The sequence below is a fragment of the Taudactylus pleione genome, unplaced genomic scaffold (assembly GCF_031769625.1).
Source record: "Taudactylus pleione unplaced genomic scaffold, aTauple2 ptg000550l, whole genome shotgun sequence".
Classification (NCBI taxonomy): Eukaryota; Metazoa; Chordata; class Amphibia; order Anura; family Myobatrachidae; genus Taudactylus; species Taudactylus pleione.
Window position 1 is genome coordinate 2,670,001 of NW_028284952.1, and position 5,000 is coordinate 2,675,000.

Below are 5,000 nucleotides of genomic sequence, written 5' to 3' on the forward strand. Positions count from 1 at the left end.
TCTATTTCATTTTACATTTAATTTTTTCAGCTTATCAATGAATTTACTTGAGTTAAGAAGTAATAGAGGTCTAAAGTTAAGGCTTTGGGCACCTACAGCCAAACCACACTGGACATGCCCAATCTCGTCTGATCTTGGAAGCTATGCAGTGTTGGGCCTGGTTAGTACTTCGATGGGAGACCACCTGGGAATACCAGGAGCTGTAGGTAATTTTATACTGCCATAACATTCTTTTCTATTACATTTTACATTTCATTTTTCAACTTATCATTGAATTTACTTGAGTTAAGAAGTAAAAGAGGTCTAAAGTTAATATTTTTGAGCACTTACAGGCAAACCACACTGGACATGCCCAATCTTGTCTGATCTTGGAAGCTATGCAGTGTTGGGCCTGGTTAGTACTTGGATGGGAGACCACCTGGGAATACCAGGTGCTGTAGGTATTTTTATGCAGCCATAACATTCTTTTCTATTACATTTTACATTTAATTTTTTCAACTTATCAATGAATTTACTTGTGTTAAGAAGTAATAGAGGTCTAAAGTTAATGGTTTTGAGCACCAACAGCCAAACCACACTGGACATGCCCAATCTCGTCTGATCTTGGAAGCTATGTAGTGTTGGGCCTGGTTAGTACTTGGATGGGAGACCACCTAGGAATCCCAGGTGCTGTAGGTACTTTTATACTGCCATAACTGTCTATTCTATTACATTTTACATTTAATTTTTTCAACTTATCAATGAATTTACTTGAGTTAAGAAGTAATAGAGGTCTAAAGTTAATGCTTTTGAGCACCTACAGCCAAACCACACTGGACATGCCCAATCTCGTTTGATCTTGGAAGCTATGCAGTGTTGGGCCTGGTTAGTACTTGGATGGGAGACCACCTGGCAATACCAGGTGCTGTAGGTAATTTTATATAGTCATAACATTCTTTTCTATTACATTTTACATTACATTTTTTCAACTTATCAATGAATTAACTTGAGTTAAGAAGTAAAAGAGGTCTAAAGTTAACGTTTTTGAGCACCTACAGTCAAACCACACTGGACATGCCCAATCTCGTCTGATCTTGAAAGCTATGCAGTGTTGGGCCTGGTTAGTACTTGGATGGGAGACCACCTGGGAATGCCAGGTGCTGTAGGTAATTTTATACTGCCATAACATTCTTTTCTATTACATTTTACATTTCATTTTTCAACTAATCTTTGAATTTACTTGAGTTAAGAAGTAAAAGAGGTCTAAAGTTAATGTTTTTGAGCACCTACAGCCAAACCACACTGGACATGCCCAATCTCGTCTGAACTTGGAAGCTATGCAGTGTTGGGCCTGGTTAGTACTTGGATGGGAGACCACCTGGGAATACCAGGTGCTGTAGGTAATTTTATACTGCCATAACATTCTTTTCCATTACATTTTACATTTCATTTTTCAACTTATCATTGAATTTACTTGAGTTAAGAAGTAAAAGAGGTCTAAAGTTAATGTTTTTGAGCACCTACAGCCAAACCACACTGGACATGCCCAATCTCGTCTGATCTTGGAAGCTATGAAGTGGTGGGCCTGGTTAGTACTTGGATGGGAGACCACCTAGGAATCCCAGGTGCTGTAGGTAATTTTATACTGCCATAACAGTCTTTTCTACTACATTTTACATTTAATTTTTTCAACTTATCAATGAATTTACTTGAGTTAAGAAGTAATAGAGGTCTAAAGTTAATGCTTTTGAGCACCTACAGCCAAACCACACTGGACATGCCCAATCTCGTCTGATCTTGGAAGCTATGCGGTGTTGGGCCAGTTTAGTACTTGGACGGGAGACCACCTGGGAATACCAGGTGCTGTAGGTAATTTTATATAGCCATAACATTCTTTTCTATTACATTTTACATTACATTTTTTGAACTTATCAATGAATTTACTTGAGTTAAGAAGTAAAAGAGGTCTAAAGTTAATGTTTTTGAGCACCTACAGTCAAACCACACTGGACATGCCCAATCTTGTCTAATCTTGGAAGCTATGCAGTGTTGGGCCTGGTTAGTACTTGGATGGGAGACCACCTGGGAATACCAGGTGCTGTAGGTAATTTTATACTGCCATAACATTCTTTTCTATTACATTTTACATTTAATTTTTTCAACTTTTCAATGAATTTAATTGAGTTAAGAAGTAATAGAGGTCTAAATTTAATGCTTTTGAGCACCTACAGCCAAACCACACTGGACATGCCCTATCTCGTCTGATCTTGTAAGCTTTGCTGTGTTGGGCATGGTTTGTACTTGGATGGGAGACCACCTGAGAATACCAGTTGCTGTAGGAAATTTTATACAGCCAAAACATTCTTTTCTATTACATTTTACTTTTAATTTTTTCAACTTATCAATGAATTTACTTGAGTTAAGAAGTAAAAGAGGTCTAAAGTTAATGTTTTTGAGCGCCTACTGCCAAACCACACTGGACATGCCCAATCTTGTTTGATTTTGGAAGCTATGCAGTGTTGGGCCTGGTTAGTACTTGGATGGGAGACCACCTGGGAATTCCAGGTGCTGTAGGTAATTTTATATAGCCATAACATTCTTTTCTATTACATTTTACATTTAATTTTTTCAACTTATCAATGAATTCACTTGAGTTAAGAAGTAATAGAGGTCTAAAGTTAATGGTTTTGGGCACCTACAGCCAAACCACACTGGACATGCCCAATCTCGTCTGATCTTGGAAGCTATGCAGTGTTGGGCCAGGTTAGTACTTGGACGGGAGACCACCTGGGAATACCAGGTTCTGTAGGTAATTTTATATAGCCATAACATTCTTTTCTATTACATTTTACATTTCATTTTTCAACTTATCATTGAATTTACTTGAGTTAAGAAGTAAAAGAGGTCTAAAGTTAATGTTTTTGAGCACCTACAGCCAAACCACACTGGACATGCCCATTCTCGTCTGATCTTGGAAGCTATGCAGTGTTGGGCCTGGTTAGTACTTGGATGGGAGACCACCTAGGAATCCCAGGTGCTGTAGTTAATTTTATACTGCCATAACAGTCTATTCTATTACATTTTACATTTAATTTTTTCAACTTATCAATGAATTTACTTGAGTTAAGAAGTAATAGAGGTCTAAAGTTAATGCTTTTGAGCACCTACAGCCAAACCACACTGGACATGCCCAATCTCGTTTGATCTTGGAAGCTATGCAGTGTTGGGCCTGGTTAGTACTTGGATGGGAGACCACCTGGGAATACCAGGTGCTGTAGGTAATTTTATATAGCCATAACATTCTTTTCTATTACATTTTACATTTAATTTTTTCAACTTATCAATGAATTTACTTGAGTTAAGAAGTAATAGAGGTCTAAATTTAATGCTTTTGAGCACCTACAGCAAAACCACACTGGACATGCCCAATCTCGTCTGATCTTATAAGCTATGCAGTGTTGGGCCTGGTTTGTACTTGGTTGGGAGACCACCTTGGAATTGCAGGTGCTGTAGGAAATTTTATACAGCCAAAACATTCTTTTCTATTACATTTTACATTTAATTTTTTCAACTTATCAATGAATTTACTTGAGTTAAGAAGTAAAAGAGGTCTAAAGTTAATGTTTTTGAGCACCTACAGCCAAACCACACTGGACATGCACAATCTCATCTGATCTTGGAAGCTATGCAGTGTTGGGCCTGGTTAGTACTTGGATGGGAGAACACCTGGGAATACCAGGTGCAATAGGTAATTTTATACTGCCATAACATTCTTTTCTATTACATTTTACATTTCATTTCTCAACTAATCATTGAATTTACTTGAGTTAAGAAGTAAAAGAGGTCTAAAGTTAATGTTTTTGAGCACCTACAGCCAAACCACACTGGACATGCCCAATCTCGTCTGATCTTGGAAGCTATGCAGTGTTGGGCCTGGTTAGTACTTGGATGGGAGACTATCTGGGCATGCCAGGTGCTGTAGGTAATTTTATGCAGCCATAACAATCTTTTCTATTACATTTTACTTTTAATTTTTTCAACTTATCAATGAATTTACTTGAGTTAAGAAGTAAAAGAGGTCTAAAGTTAATGTTTTTGAGCACCTACAGTCAAACCACAGAGGACATGCCCAATCTCATCTGATCTTGGAAGCTATGCAGTGTTGGGCCTGGTTAGTACTTGGATGGGAGACCACCTGGGAATACCAGGTGCTGTATGTAATTTTAGACAGCCAAAACATTCTTTTCTATTACATTTTACATTACATTTTTTCAACTTATCAATGAATTTACTTGAGTTAAGAAGTAAAGGAGATCTAAAGTTAATGTTTTTGAGCACCTACAGCCAAACCACACTGGACATTCCCAATCTTGTCTGATCTTGGAAGCTATGCAGAGTTGGGCCTGGTTAGTACTTGGATTTGATACCACCTGGGAATACAAGGTGCTGTAGGTAATTTTATACTGCCATAACATTCTTTTCTATTACATTTTATATTTAATTTTTTCAACTTATCAATGAATTTACTTGAGTTAAGAAGTAATAGAGGTCTAAATTTAATGCTTTTGAGCACCTACAGCCAAACCACACTAGACATGCCCAATCTCGTCTGATCTTGGAAGCTATGCAGTGCTGGGCCTCGTTTGTACTTGGATGGGAGACCACCTGGGAATACCAGGTGCTGTATGTAATTTTAGACAGCCAAAACATTCTTTTCTATTACATTTTACATTTAATTTTTTCAACTTATCAATGAATTTACTTGAGTTAAGAAGTAATAGAGGTCTAAAGTTAATGTTTTTGAGCACCTACAGCCAAAGCACACTGGACATGCCCAATCTCGTCTGATCTTGGAAGCTATACAGTGTTGGGCCTGGTTACTACTTGGACAGGAGACCACCTGGGAATACCAGGTGCTGTAGGTAATTTTATATAGCCATAACATTCTTTTCTATTACATTTTACATTAAATTTTTTAACTTATCAATGAATTTACTTGAGTTAAGAAGTAAAAGAGGTCT

The 5,000-nt window shown here is 37.4% G+C and overlaps 2 non-coding genes and 16 pseudogenes across 2 annotated transcripts; all 18 read left to right on the plus strand.

The window, feature by feature from the left end:
- The first annotated feature begins 90 nt into the window (after positions 1 to 90).
- Positions 91 to 209, plus strand: LOC148493331 (5S ribosomal RNA; annotated as a pseudogene).
- Positions 210 to 324: 115 nt separating this feature from the next.
- LOC148493332 (5S ribosomal RNA) lies at positions 325 to 443 on the plus strand (annotated as a pseudogene).
- Positions 444 to 559: 116 nt separating this feature from the next.
- Positions 560 to 678, plus strand: LOC148493333 (5S ribosomal RNA; annotated as a pseudogene).
- A 116-nt stretch (positions 679 to 794) lies between these two features.
- On the plus strand, positions 795 to 913 carry LOC148493334 (5S ribosomal RNA; annotated as a pseudogene).
- Positions 914 to 1,029: 116 nt separating this feature from the next.
- Positions 1,030 to 1,148, plus strand: LOC148493335 (5S ribosomal RNA; annotated as a pseudogene).
- A 115-nt stretch (positions 1,149 to 1,263) lies between these two features.
- Positions 1,264 to 1,382, plus strand: LOC148493336 (5S ribosomal RNA). The gene has a single exon (XR_015871502.1). It is a non-coding gene; the product is annotated as a 5S ribosomal RNA (ribosomal RNA).
- A 115-nt stretch (positions 1,383 to 1,497) lies between these two features.
- On the plus strand, positions 1,498 to 1,616 carry LOC148493337 (5S ribosomal RNA; annotated as a pseudogene).
- Positions 1,617 to 1,732: 116 nt separating this feature from the next.
- LOC148493338 (5S ribosomal RNA) lies at positions 1,733 to 1,851 on the plus strand (annotated as a pseudogene).
- A 116-nt stretch (positions 1,852 to 1,967) lies between these two features.
- LOC148493339 (5S ribosomal RNA) lies at positions 1,968 to 2,086 on the plus strand (annotated as a pseudogene).
- Positions 2,087 to 2,437: 351 nt separating this feature from the next.
- Positions 2,438 to 2,556, plus strand: LOC148493340 (5S ribosomal RNA; annotated as a pseudogene).
- A 116-nt stretch (positions 2,557 to 2,672) lies between these two features.
- On the plus strand, positions 2,673 to 2,791 carry LOC148493341 (5S ribosomal RNA; annotated as a pseudogene).
- A 115-nt stretch (positions 2,792 to 2,906) lies between these two features.
- On the plus strand, positions 2,907 to 3,025 carry LOC148493342 (5S ribosomal RNA; annotated as a pseudogene).
- A 116-nt stretch (positions 3,026 to 3,141) lies between these two features.
- LOC148493343 (5S ribosomal RNA) lies at positions 3,142 to 3,260 on the plus strand. The gene has a single exon (XR_015870633.1). It is a non-coding gene; the product is annotated as a 5S ribosomal RNA (ribosomal RNA).
- Positions 3,261 to 3,611: 351 nt separating this feature from the next.
- Positions 3,612 to 3,730, plus strand: LOC148493344 (5S ribosomal RNA; annotated as a pseudogene).
- A 115-nt stretch (positions 3,731 to 3,845) lies between these two features.
- LOC148493345 (5S ribosomal RNA) lies at positions 3,846 to 3,964 on the plus strand (annotated as a pseudogene).
- A 116-nt stretch (positions 3,965 to 4,080) lies between these two features.
- On the plus strand, positions 4,081 to 4,199 carry LOC148493346 (5S ribosomal RNA; annotated as a pseudogene).
- A 351-nt stretch (positions 4,200 to 4,550) lies between these two features.
- Positions 4,551 to 4,669, plus strand: LOC148493347 (5S ribosomal RNA; annotated as a pseudogene).
- A 116-nt stretch (positions 4,670 to 4,785) lies between these two features.
- LOC148493348 (5S ribosomal RNA) lies at positions 4,786 to 4,904 on the plus strand (annotated as a pseudogene).
- Positions 4,905 to 5,000: the final 96 nt, after the last annotated feature.